The sequence below is a fragment of the Podarcis liolepis genome, assembly GCF_965112155.1.
Source record: "Podarcis liolepis genome assembly, chromosome: Z".
Classification (NCBI taxonomy): Eukaryota; Metazoa; Chordata; class Lepidosauria; order Squamata; family Lacertidae; genus Podarcis; species Podarcis liolepis.
This window is the reverse complement of record NC_139570.1, coordinates 32,523,251-32,537,341: the sequence shown is the minus strand read 5'-3', so window position 1 is coordinate 32,537,341 and position 14,091 is coordinate 32,523,251.

Sequence of the window (14,091 nt, the reverse complement as noted above, 5' to 3'; positions counted from 1 at the left end):
TATATAGTTTGCTTTCTTTGGACTACATCAGCACAGCCAGGGGTGGGGTATTGTCATCTGGGCAGCCCAGGACTGCCCTGGCTTGTGCCCCAGAGGACCCTTCAGTGCTGCTAATGCAGCAGAATCAACATTAAGGGTGGGTCTTTTTGTGCATAATCCTTTTCCTCAGCCTTATTAAGCATGTGCTAGTTGCTGTGACAAGAATAGAAGCAAATGACAGTGGGGAGGTGTTTATAATTTCACTTATGAATTGTCGCTCCATTCTTTAATTTGCTGCAAAGATATCTCCCTCATTGGTTTTCCCAGGGAGGATGTTCGGGGACAAAATCTAAGGCACCTCTCAGCTGAATGTGGAAGAGGATCCAGTATTGGGGGGGAAAGGTGTAAAATAAGATACCTCCAGAACCAGGGGCCCAAGCAAGGTGGAGAACCGCCTTCCCGACTTTGGGAAGGTGGTTGGAGAAGGGTTCTAGTATACTGCCAGAGCCCTCCTCAAACTACCTTCCCATCTTCTTTCCAAAGCATGGTCAGCTTCTGAGAGCCAGGCGCCTTGCTTGCTTTGCCGCAGTGCGGTATTTTAGAGCTGTGACAGCACTTTCTCTGCACGGGGAGGGCGGACCTGAGGTGGTGCACAATTAAGAAGAGACACTTGAGGGCGCCAATACAGGCTTCTCATAAGGCTCCATTTTATGAAAAATTACGAAGTCCCTCCATTTTGTGTGGCTTTTGGATGCTGCTAGACCCCTTTCCCCCCTTCAGTATTCCGGAAACTTAGTAAGGTCTTGCCTTGCTTTGGGAAGGAGGGAGAGGTTCTGGTATGCTGCCAGAGCCCTGACACATAAACCTTATGTAAAGGCAGTTTTTCGACTTGGAAGCCACTTCTAGAATAAACTGGGATCATTTACTTCAGGGTTGGAAAAAAATAACAATAAACCTTGCCTCTGTGTTTTCCCCATATCACAGAGTTAGCTTTTAACAATCTGATTAATGGATTTAATTTTTTAGGGAACAATTTGTCACCTTACCTTTGATATCTATACTACTACTAACTACTTACATAGGTTTAATTATAGAGGAAATGTGCTAATTTAAAACACATTGAGCCAGTGTGGTGTAGTGGTTAAGAGCGGTAGTCATGTAATCTGGGGAACCGGGTTTGCCTCTCCACTCCTCCACATGCAGCTGCTGAGTGACCTTGGGCCAGTCACACTTCTTTGAAGTCTCTCAGCCCCACTCACCTCACAGAGTGTTTGTTGTGGGGGAGGAAGGGAAGGAGAATGTTAGCCGCTTTGAGACTCCTGAAGGGGAGTGAAAGGCGGGATATCAAATCCAAACTCTTCTTGTTCTTCTTATCTGAAAGATAAGTTTTTATTTAAAAATTATCTCCTTCAAGCCTACTTCGCACAACATCTGCAGCAAAATTGGTGCCAAACATATAGCTCTGCTATCATTTGGACCACATCAGCAGAACCAAAAGGGTTGAAATCTGGACAATCCAGAACTGTCCAGATCACTTTAGTGCTGCTAATGCAACAGAACCAACATTAAGTGTGGGTCTTTGCTGTTCATATTCCTTAGTTTTATTGTGCATCTGTTAGACAGCACGACAAGAACAGAAGCGAGCGGCAAAAGGGGGGGGAGGTGTCTGCAGCATCACTAATGAACCTAGACTCCATTCCATCCTTTATTTTGCTGCAAACATATGTGTGTCATTGGTTTTGTCAGGGCAGGATGCTGGGGGGGGGGCAGAATCTGAGGCTCCTGTCAGCTGAATGTGGAGCATCCTGTATATGGGGGGAGGGTAAGTGTCAAACCACCAGAACAGGGGGCCCCAGGAAGGTTGAGGTCTTCGTACTGGATTTAGGGAAGGCGGTGTGTGAGGGCTCTGGCAGCACGCCAGAGCCCTCCGATCTCCTTCCAAAAATACAGTAGGCTTCCCAAAGCCTGGCGCCTTCCTTTTCCGCACTGTGCCGACAGTTTCTCTGCATAAGTCACTGCCAAGCTGAAATGGCACACAGTTAAGAAGATACCCATCAGGGTGCCTATATAGGTTTCTCACAGGGATCCGTTTTATGAAACATAAAAACATACAAGGTCCCTCCATTTTGTGTGACTTTTGGAGTGCAGCTGCCAGAGCCTTGTCGCCCCTTCTGAAAGCCTAGTAAGTTCTTGCTCAGCTTTGGGAAGAAGAGAAGGGCTCTGCCAGAGCCCTGACACTTGAACCTTATGCAAAGGCAGCTTTTTGTCTTGGAAGCTGCTCCCAGTTCTGTTGAAAGGAAACCAAGGTCATTTACTTTAGGGGAAAGAGATGTCTTCCCCTTTGGTTAAGCCACTTTCTTCCCTTCTTTCTAATTGTTTGTTTGTATATGTGTTAAAGGTAAGTCAATTATTAACTGTTTTAGACCCCTAAGCAGTAGTAATTGGCAGAACTTCACCCCTTTCACCTCTATATACTTCCTTCCTTATTCCAAATACTGTGTTATATCATTATACAGCGATGGTTTGATGAAAAACTATATAATGATGTTGGATGCCCCACATGGCCCAAACCTACTTGCAGCCCTTTTATTTCCGACCTACATGTTTATGTAGGATGCTCATTTCAGGCGGTCAATCTCCATGCCTTTTCAAGCAGCAGAAAACATAATATATGAAATAATACATTTCCTGTAGGAGCTGCTCCCGTTGCTAGGTATTATTCATCCTGAGGTACTTAAGGCTTTTACTTGTCCATTATTTCTGTTCTCAGTTTTAATAGCGCTATGCTATTTTGGTCCTTTAAAAAGCACAACTGCATCTCTAGTGGTGGACCCGGAATTGCAATTAGCCTAGTACAAAAGGGCATGATGCAATCTCTGTGCTTAATTGTGGTTCTTCTAATGATGGTTTCTGAGAAATGAATTTGCCCTTCAGTTGTTGACTTTAAAGAGCTTCTATTTCCTTACCTCAAGAGACCCATTCCCTCATCTTAGTTTAACCGACAACCATTGCTTAGTGTTACCATATTTCAAACAGTGAAAATCTGGATGGAAAAGTTGTTGAGCTTTTCTGGGCAAAATCACTATTTTAATGGAAGAAGGGCTGCCATACGTCCATAATTTCCTATACATTTTCTGTCCAGATATTCACTGTTTGAAATATGGCAACCCTACCCTAAGCAGGATCAGTTGGCAAGACAATACCCTGTTTGCTTTACATACTTCCATCCTTATTTCAGACATGGTCTTATCTTGGTATACCACAATGTTCAGCTGGTGAAATATCAGAATGTTATAATCCAGACAGAGCCCAACCCTAGTTGAAGTTCTTTTCATTTATGACCTATGTGTATGAAGGATGTTCATCTCAGTCTGCCAATCTCAGTGCCTTTTTGAGTAGCTGAACTCCATATTTGATATAATACATTGCCTATAAGACCTGCTTTTCTTTTGAGCAATCTCTTACTGAGCTACTTAATACTGTTTCATTTCCATTATGCCTGTTCTCATAGTGCTATACTAAAAAAATCAGTTCTAAAAAATGGTACAACCCTAGAATTCCATATAGAGCTTTCCTTGTAAAAAGGTAGAATTGAACCTCTGTGCTTAATTGTGGTTCTTCCAATTTATGCGAAATGAAGTTGCCCTTTAGCTGTCCGCTTTAAGGACTTCTATTTTGTCACCTCAGGAGAGCCATCCCATTATCTCTCTTTAACCAACATGTCTCTCATTTAGAGGGGGTTAGTTAATTTTTTAAAAAAATTTGCTTGATTGGGGGCAACTGCCTCCAGCACCCCCTTGATATGTCCATTCTCGCTGCCTTGTGGGATTGCTTCTGAGGAAGAAAAAGCTAAGGAGTGAACCCTACACACAAAAAGAGTGTAGTCCCTAAGCCATATTGCACCTCTCCTTCAAGCAACTCCTGCATCCAGATTGGTGCCAAACATATTATGGTACTCCCCTTTCCTTTGGAGCAAATCAGTGCAGCCAATAGGGTGGGTCTTGTCATTAAGGCAGCCCAGGATTGTCCAGGCTTGTTCCCCAGAGCTTCAGTGCTTCCAATTCAACAGAATCAGCATTATTAAATGTCGTTCATTATTGTGCGTATCCTTTTGCCTCAACCTTATTATGCATCTGCTAGCTAGTGTGACAAGAACAGAAGCAAGTGGCGGGGGGAGGTATTATTAAGCTTCACTTATTATTATTAAAGAGTGACTGCAATCTTTATTTTGCTGCAAGGATACGTATGCCATTGATTTTGTCAGGGGATGATGTTGGGGGGACAACAAATTCCAAGGCCTCTCTAAGGTGAATGTTGACCGAGATCCTGTTGGGGGAAACACACACATGAAACCAGAAACGTCCAGAACCAGGAGCCCCAGCAAGGTGGTGGACTGCTTACCTGGCTTTGGGAAAGCGGTGACAATCTCATTCCCAAAGCAAGGTAAACTTCCCAGATCTAGGCTTCTTGCTCTGCCGCAGTGCGGTATTAGAGAGCTGTGACAGCACCTTCTCTGCACGGGGAGGGCGGACCTGAGGTTGTGCACAATTAAGAAGATCCACTTGAGGGCGCCAACACGGGTTCTCACATTTTATGTAACATTACAAAGGCGCCATTTTATGTAACATTACAAAGTCCTTCCATTTTGTGTGGCTTTTGGAGCACAGTGGGAGGGCTCTGGGATGGTGCCAGAGCCCTGCCTCCCCTTCTGTAAGCCCTGCCTCCTCTTCTGTAAACCTTACTAAGTGCTACCAGAGTCCTGACACGTAAGCCTTATGCAAAGGCTGCTTTTCAGCTTGGAAGCCTCAATGAGTCTCATGGAAAAATAAATGGGTTATTTTATTCAGAGTTGGGGGAAAAAAATAAACCTTCCTCTTTTCTCTGAGCCTATATTTTCCCTTCTCCCCTTATTTGTGTGGGGGGGAGTGTTTCTGTGTCTCCTTCCTGTCACAAAATTGGCTTTTTTCATATTTAGTAATAGGATTAATTTTTTAGGGAACAATTTCTCACCTTACCTTTGATATCTATGCTACTGATTGCTTCCATAGCTTCCAGCCATGGCCCAGCCCTACACGGAGCCCTTGTGAAGATAGAATAATCCTTACCTGCTGGCATGGGCATAGGCAGGGCTTATTTTAGGGTATCAGGATTGATGTGGACAACACAATTGTTTCTGTTATTAAGCTTTTTCTTGATTTAGAGGAGGGCAGCTGGTCCCCTGCACTGCCTTGGCTGCGCCCATGCCAGATGCCTTTTGGGCTACCTTTGGGAGAAGACAAGGCAAAGCAGAAAACCCTACACAAGGTGGTTCTGGCATTTTGTAGGCCTCCTTCTGCTTTCCTTTGGACCACTGTTGCGAGACGAACTGGGCAGCCAGTCTTGTCATCTGGGCAGCCCAGGAGCTCTGCACAAATTGCCTAGGTTTGTGCCCCAGAGGTCCTTTCAGTGCTACTAATGCAACAGAACCAACATTAAGGATGGGTCTTTGTTGTGCATATTCCTTTGCCTCAGCCTTATTACCCATCCACTAGCTAGTGTGACAAGAACAAATGGAAGTGGCATGGCAGAGGTATATGTAGTTTCATTTAGGAAATGTTTGTCCACTCTTTATTTGCTACAATGATATTTAAGTTATTGGTTTTGACAGGGCATGATGCTCAGTCGAAAGTGGAGGAGGATCCTGTATAGGAGAAAAAAGGTGCAAAACCAAATACCTCCAGAACAGGGGACCCCAGGATGGTGCAGGACTGCTTACCTGACACTGGGAAGGCAGTGGCATGAGCCCTCCCATCTCCTTCTCAAAGCACAGTAAGGTTCCCAAAGCCTGGTGCCTTGCACTGCGCCAGCATTTTTTCTGCATAAGTCACCTCTGAGCTGAAGTTGCGCACATTAAGAAGATCCACTTGAGGGCGCCAACACGGGTTCTCACATTTTATGTAACATTACAAAGGCGCCATTTTATGTAACATTACAAAGTCCTTCCATTTTGTGTGGCTTTTGGAGTGCAGCATGAGAGCTCTGGGCTGCCGCCAGATCCCTGCCTCTTTGGGAAGGAGGGGCGGGCTCTGGGTTGATACCAGAGCTCCAACATGTAAGCTTTCTGCAAAGGCAGCTTTTCGGCTTGGAAGCTGCATTGAGTCCCGTGGAAAAATAACATGGGTTTATTTTCTTCAGAGTCGAACAAAATAAAAATAAACCTTGACCTGTGGTTTTTGTGTTTGTTTGTGTGTATATTTGTCTGTGCGTCTGTGTTTCCCTCATGTCACAGAGTTGCCTTTTTCATGCTTAATTACAGAATTAGATTTCTGGGAACAATCTCTTACCTTACCTTTTATATCTATGCTACTAATTACTTCTACAGCTTTAATGTTATAGAAAATGTGCTAATTTATAAATAAATAAATAAATAAATAAATAAATAAAAAATAAAAAATTATAAATAAATAACCTGTATTGTAGAATCACAGTTGTAATAATATGCTAAAGTTGTCATAAACTAAGTCACTACTAAGCAGTAGTGGTTGGCGGTACAATACCTTGTTCGCCTCTACATACTTCCCTCCTTATTTCAGACATCGTCTTATCTCGGTATTCCACGATGTTTCGCTGGTGAAATATCACAATGATGAGAAGGAGACAGAGCTCGGTCCTAGTTGCAGCCCTCTTCATTTCTGGTCTTTGTTTTTGTAGGATGCTCATTTCTGTCAAACTCCATGCCTTTTGAAGTGGCAGAAAGTCATAGAACCTACTTTTCTTGTTAGGTTTATTTTTACTGAGGTACTTCATGCTGTTTCCAGTTCATTTTTCCTGTTTTAATTTTTACATAGTGCTATGCTTTTTCAGACCTAAAAAAAATCCTTCATGCATTCCTAGTTGTGGAACCCCAGAATTGCATAGCACCTTCTTTGTACAAAATGTATGATTTAACCTCTGCTCTTAATTGTGTTTCTTCTAATGATGGTTCTTAAGAAATTAAGTTGCCCTTCAGCTTTCAGCTTTTAAAAGAGCTTATTCTGGCACATCCTGCAGTCAAGTTGGTGCCAAACATACAGCTTGGCTTTCTTTTGGACCACATCAGTGTGGCAAAAAGGGGGGTCTTGTCATCTTTCTTGTCCATTTTTCCTTTTCTCATTTTTATATAGTGCTATGCTTTTCCAGTCAATAATCCCAAATGCACCTCTGGTGGTGGAACCCCGGAACTGCATAGAGTCTTCTGCATACTAAAAGGTACTATTGAACCTCTGTGCTTAATTGTAGTTCTTCTAATTATGGTTTCTGAACAATTTGCACTGGCTGCCATGTCATGTCGTAGCTAGGATTTCTGTTGGGGGGGGAGCAGGATTATTGTTGGAGAAGCTTGAACTATGCTAACAGTAACATGGCTGGTTAGTTGGTAAAACGTTTTTTTTAATTTGCCTGATTTAATAGGGAAGCTGCCCCCCTGCCCTCCTTGGCTACGCTCATTCCTGCTGCCTAGTGGAATATCTTCAGGAGAAGCAAAGACTAAGGAGTAAACCATACACAAGTCCCGCAAAGCTCTGCTTTTCATTGGACTACATCAGCGCAGCAGTGGCAGTGACGGCAGGGGGGCAACCCAGGACCTTGGTACACACTGCCCTGGCTTGTGCCCCAGAGAGGTCACTTTGATGCTGTTAATGCACTAAAACCAACATTAAGTGTGGGTCTTTCTTGTGCATATGCTTTTGCCTCAGCCTTTTCAACCATTTGCTAGCTAGTTTGACAAAAACAGAAGCAAATGGCAGGGGGGAGGTGTATGCCGTTTCCCTTATGAAACATTGCTGCACTCTTTATTTTGCTGCAAATATCTTGTACATCATGGATTTTATCAGAGCAGGATGCTGGGGAGCAAAATCTAAGGCCCCTCTCAGCTCAATGTGGAAGAGGATCATGTATGTGGGGAAACCCTCCAGAAGGGGCCTCAATCAGGAGGAGGACTGCTTACCCAGGTGCCCTATCCTGCCGCAGTAAGGTATTTGAGATCAAGTGGTGAGGGCAGTTTCTTTGCACAGGGTGTCACTCTGAGGTGGTGCACAATTAAGGAGATCCGCTTGAGAGCGCCAATACAGACTTCATGAAACATTACATAATCTGTCCACTTTGTGTGGCTTTTGGAGCACAGTGCAAGGGCTCTGGAAGGGGGGGAGGCTTCCCCAAACCAGAAACCAGAGCTTTGGGAAGGAGGGAGGGGCTCTGGGAACCTGCCAAAGTCCTTTGAAAGCTGACCTTATGCAATAACAGCTTTTCAGCTTGTAAGACTCTTCTAGTTCTTTAGTAATAATCTGGGGTCAGTTTACTTCAGAGTTGAAAAATAAACAAAAATAAACCTTGCCCTCAGGTTTGAATCTCTTTCCTCCCTTCTCCTCTTCTTTGACTTTGTTTCTTTGTGTGTGTGTATTTCTGAGTCTCCCTCCTGTCACAGAATTGGATTTTTTTTCATGTTTAATGATAGAATTAATGTTTTAGGCAACAATCTCTCACATAACCTTTTATATTTAGGCTACTAATTACTTCCACAGCTTGAATCATAGAGAAAACGTGGTATTATAAAAGTGAAGTGTACTATAGAATCACACTTGTAACAATATGTTAAAGTTAATAAAAATTATCCATTTTAGACCCCTAAGCAGCAACAGTGTTCAGGACATTAAAGCCCCCTCGCCTCTACATAGTTACATCCTTATTTCACACATCATGCAGAACCCTCCCATCTCCTTCCTAAAGCATGGCAAGTGCTTGTGCAGCTTTGGGAAGGACAGAAGGGCTCTAGGACCCTGCCAGAACCTGGGAATGTCCTTCCCAGAGGCAGGTGCCTTGCTTTGCCTCCTTGCTCTCATTGAGAGCAGTGTCTACGCTGGCAGTTTCCACGCACAGAGCACTGAGCTGATGAGCTGACATAGCGCAAAATTAAGAAGAAGACTTGTGGGCACCAATATAGGTTTCACATAGGGCACCATACATGTATTATGGAAAATTACAAAGTCTGTCCATTTTGTGTGGCTTTTGGAGCACTACTCAAGGGTTTTGAGATGCTCAAGAACCCTGCTCCACCGCTTCTGAAACTTGCGCAGCTTTGGGAAGGAGGGAAGGTTTCTAGGATGGCTTGCAAGCTGCTCCTAGACCCATGCAAAAATAAAAAGGAATCATTTACTTCACTGTTTTAAATATCTATCTATCTACATAGCCCTGTTGTTTAATCGTCTCTCTTCTTGTCCCCCCTTCTTAATGTGATTGTTTGTTTTTCTGTATGCTTCTGTGTCTTTTTTTTTTAGACATGGTGTTATGTTGCTATACCACAGTATTTAGATGGTGAAATATCACAATGCTGAAAAGCAGACAGAGCCCAGCCCTAGTTGCAGCCCTATTCATGCCTGTCTCCATGCCTTTTCAAGTAGCAGAATTGCATATACGATCTAATACGTGGCTTGTAGGGCTTCTTTTCTTATAGAGTCTGTTCCTCCTGAGGTACTATTTATTGCCCATTATTTCTGTTCTCATTTTTACATAGCCCTAAGCTTCTGCAGACCTAAAAACAATCCCGAATGCAGCTTTAGTCATAGAACCCCAGAATTGCAAAGAGAAAGGTTGAATTGAACCTCTGTCCTTATAGTGGTTCTTTTAAATATGGTTTCTGCAAAATAAAGTTGCTCTTCATATTTTGATATTTTTTTTAATAGATATTTATTGAGAATTTTCCATTTTAAAAAACCAAAAAGAAAAACCAAAAAGAAAAATTAAAAACATATACAGTTTACAATCCTTATTTTCTATAACATATTTCCCTGACTTCCCCACACCTCCCCTTCTTATATTCCAATTCAAATTGTTAGTTCAACAAGTTCTTATCCCCAATTTTTAACCTTTTTATATTTAATTCATTTTAAAAAACCGATTTTACCTTATAAACATCAAAATTTATACATCAGTACTCATTCTTAAATCCTTTTTCTAAAGTCGACCCCAATTCCCTTCCACAAATTCCCCACTTTTCATACTAATAACAAAACAGAATAAAAAGAAAAAGACGAATTATAATTATACACCCTTTGGATCCCCAAACCCCACCCCGTCCCCTTTCCCGGTTTCAATCCCCAACAAATGTCCATCAGTCTTAATCTGCTATCAGCCTGGAGATCTCACGTCCGAGGCTCTTAATTGTCTCTCAGTTCCTCTCTGCCGGTTTTTTTTGATAGTCCTTAATATTAAACACCAGATCTCGGAGATGCTCTGACCCGATGGGGACAATGTTTCCTCCAGCCAGACCTCCATACTTAAAAGTGGAGCCCAAATCTTGTTTCTTACTCCTTTCAAGTCCAAATGTCCCCAAAGCTCCAACTTTCACCTTAATCAAATTTGTAATCCTTAGGTCTTCAGATCTCCACATAGGGAGATCTCTCCATTCTTCAATCTTCAATTCGGACCCGATTTTCATCATCAAGTTCTTATTTTGCTTTATAGCCATCATGTCAGGACTCTGGCTCTCCTTTGTCATCTGCAACACCACATCTCCTCCTTCCCTTTCCTCAAAAACAACATGTGTCTCTTTCTCCACACTCTCAAAGTTCTAAATTTCTCCTCTTGTCCAGCTGCGTGAACTTCCCGGATCCAATCCTTATCAAATTCAATGCACTTGTTTACTGTTAAGTCCAGAGTTGCAACGTCGGTAGCCAAAACATCAATTTGGCCTTGTAACTTTCCCAAGAGAAAGAAGATTCTGTCCAATTTAGCTTGAGTTTTCCCTCCTTCAGCCATTCTTGTAATGTCCCAAAACCCCCTCTAGAGGGATTTTGGTTACTTAGTATTCCTTCCAGTTCAAATCCAAAAATCAAGTTAGTTTGTGTCAGTTCTTCCTTGTTTTCAACAAAATATAACCAAATTGTAACGAATATAACCAGCAGAGACAATAGAAAACAAAGTTCGCTTTTTCCGTCTTGACAGCTAATTTGACAGCTGTCAAGTTCTTCAATATCTCTCCAACAGGCTCTCTCGCGGATCACTCCCGGGTCTGGGGGGGGTGGCACTTCAGCTCTGAAAATTAGCTCTTATCCTCCAGTAAAAATTACTTAAACTGCCAAATCGTGAAATTAATGTCTTTTGCCCAATAAAAAAGAAAAAATCCTCTCGACCTTAGTTAGTTAGTCCTTGCTTTACATTATTTACAAGACGGGGAGACGGACTTCCTGTTTTCGCCTTCTCCGATCGTGCCTAATTTTTTTAAAAAAAATTTTCTTTAGAAATCCAATTTCCGTACTACTCACGGGTTGCTGCTTTAAAATCCAATTGTTCACAAGAAGAAGTCAGCGCTCTCCGACCATGGCATGCGGCTTCACTCCGTAGGAGAAGCAGTTGACTCTCAGCACCGTGCCACTCACCCCGTCCCCGTTCCGAAGCCTTTAAAAAGGCTCCTTCACGGGTCGGGGGGGCGCAAATGGTGCCCGCCGAGTCACCAGGTTCAAAGGCTTCACCGCCTGTGATTTTTAAGGGTCCCCCGTCGCCGCAGCGGCAAGACCCGAATCCTGTGGAGCCGATTCCCTCCGGAGCTCGGAAGGAATCCGCCATTAGCCGATGGCGCTAACCCGGAAGTCTTCATCTTTTGATTTTTTGGGCTTCTGTTTTGCTCCCTCACTGACAACTGACAACTGTCTCTCATGTGGAGTGATTTTGTGAAGAAGGGATGCTGCCAGAGCCCTGTGCTCACCCTCCCAAAAGCTGGAAGCCTAGTAATTGCCCAGCTTTGGGAATAAGGGAAGGGCTCTGGGATGCTTCCATAGTCCTGACATAGCCATCTAAAAGCCTGATAAACACCATGCAAATGCAGCTCTTTGCATCTAGTTCCATGAAAAAATAAAATAGGGTAATTTGCTTCAGAGTTGAAAAAATACAAAAGAACCTTCTCCTGGTTTAAGCCTCATTCCTTACTTTTCCTCTACTGTGTGTTTTTGTGTGAGAGTTTCTTTGTCTCCCTCCTGTCACAGAATTGGCTTCTTTCATGTTTAGTAATATCGTTAAATTTATAGGAACAATGTGTCACCTTACTTCTGATATCTATGCTACTGATTACTTCTACAACTTTAATGATAGTGAAAACATGCTGATTTAAAATTTATCTGTAGTATAGAATCACAGTTGTAACAATATGTTAAAAGTATGCAAAACTTTATCCATTTTAGACCCCTAAGCAGTAGCGGTTGACAGAACATGATGTTTACCTCTACATAGCTCCATCATTATTTCAGACATGGTCAAAGTTCAAAGACTTTATTTGCGTAGCCGACAGGCCATAGCATCAAAGGACAAACACCAACAAAAATACATTACAAATATAGTTACCATAAAATCTTATGACCTATTAAAACCCTAGGTAGAAACTGGATTATCATTCATCAATGACCCTCTGTCCCATGGGCAGCGGCCTTTTCTCTGGTAGATTGTTCCAGGTCAGTTAAGTAAATAGACCAGCCAAATTGAAAGATTATAAATATAACTATAACCTCGGAGGGATGGTCAGGACAGGGAGAAAGGTAATAATAACCAGATGCAGATAAATTAATAATCTCAGTACTTAAAACTTGGCAGAGGTAATAAAATAATATAATAAAACATAATGATAATAATCATAAGATCCTAGGCGAGGAATCCGGGTGACGACACTGATGTCATTCAGATAACAGCTCTCAGTCTCATTGCTCTCTCGATAAATTTGGCAACCTTCTCTGTTGTCGAGCTGTTCTGGTCGGCTAGGAGTGAGAACAATTTGGCTTCACAAGAGCAGCCCGGGATGGCAGATTGGAGCAGCGTAATTGTCTCGTCCCTGAGATCTTTATATAGGGAGCAAGACAAGAGAACGTGTGACACCGTCTCTACATAGCCAGCTCCACAGGGGCGGAGCCAGTTCTCGAATGGAATTTTTTGATATCTACCTTCAAGGACAGCTGAGGGTAACATATTTAGTCTAGCCAGTGTAAAGGCCCACCTGAGTTTTGGAATGGTTAAGGTAGACAAATAAGGTGCCCGAAAATCAAAGTGGGAGGGGGGCAGATAAGCGTACCAAGCACTAAATTTCTTAATATAGGCCAGATTATTCTGCTGCTCAATATCCTTCATGCGCTGATCAATAATGGTTTTTGCCTTGAGGAGACCCATTTTCAGGAGATGCTGTGCTTGTAGACCACATGTAAGTAGTTTTTGATGCACTACTTTGGACCACCGACTTCTATGAGCATCTCGTGCTACTGGAGGTAGTAGTCTGGATGGGTTTAAATTTAAGCGAAGCCAATAGTTGAATGTTCTTAACCAGGTCCGGGTTTCGACGGAGAGGAGGCCAGTCTCCAGCCATAGGGCCGCATTTGGTACACATGGTGGAACGGCTAGAATCTGTCTTAAGAATTTAGACTGGACCGTTTCAAGTGTGTGGCAATGATTTCCCGTCCAGATTTGGGCCCCGTAGAGTAATTGCGCCAAGGGTTTAGCTTGAAAGACCTCCAGAGCTGCTGGGATATGTCTGCCCCCCTTCGTAAAGTAAAAGCGAGACAGTATTTTGGCGCTTTTAGATGCTTTCCCCCTAGCATATTTATGATGGGCCTCCCAGGCCCCTTTTGACTGGAAAACTGCTCCGAGGTATTTGGAAATTTTGACCTGTTCTATTGGCTGATTGTCCATCTCCCATCTGTGATGTCTGTGTCTCCTAGCGAAGACCATGACTTTGTTTTTTTGTAATTAACCACCAGTTGATCTCTCCTGTAGTAGGCTGAGAATTCTCTTAGTAGCCTTTTGAGGCCTACTTTAGTTCGTGATAAGAGAACCGCGCTGTCCGCATAGAGGAGTGCTGAAATTGATTTTTCGGCCAGTTTGGGGGCATGAAACTCCGGGATGTTAGGTATTTGACCATGTCATTTATATATAAGTTGAATAAGGCCGGGGCTAAAATACAGCCCTGCTTGACTCCCTTGGTGGTTGGTACAGGGCCAATTAGTTGCCCAATTACTGAGGTTCTTACATATAACTTGGAGTCTTTATATAGGCTTTTTATCAAGAATAGTAATCTTTTGTCAATGTTGGTAGCATTGAGTTTAGCCCAAAGTTTGACTCATGAGA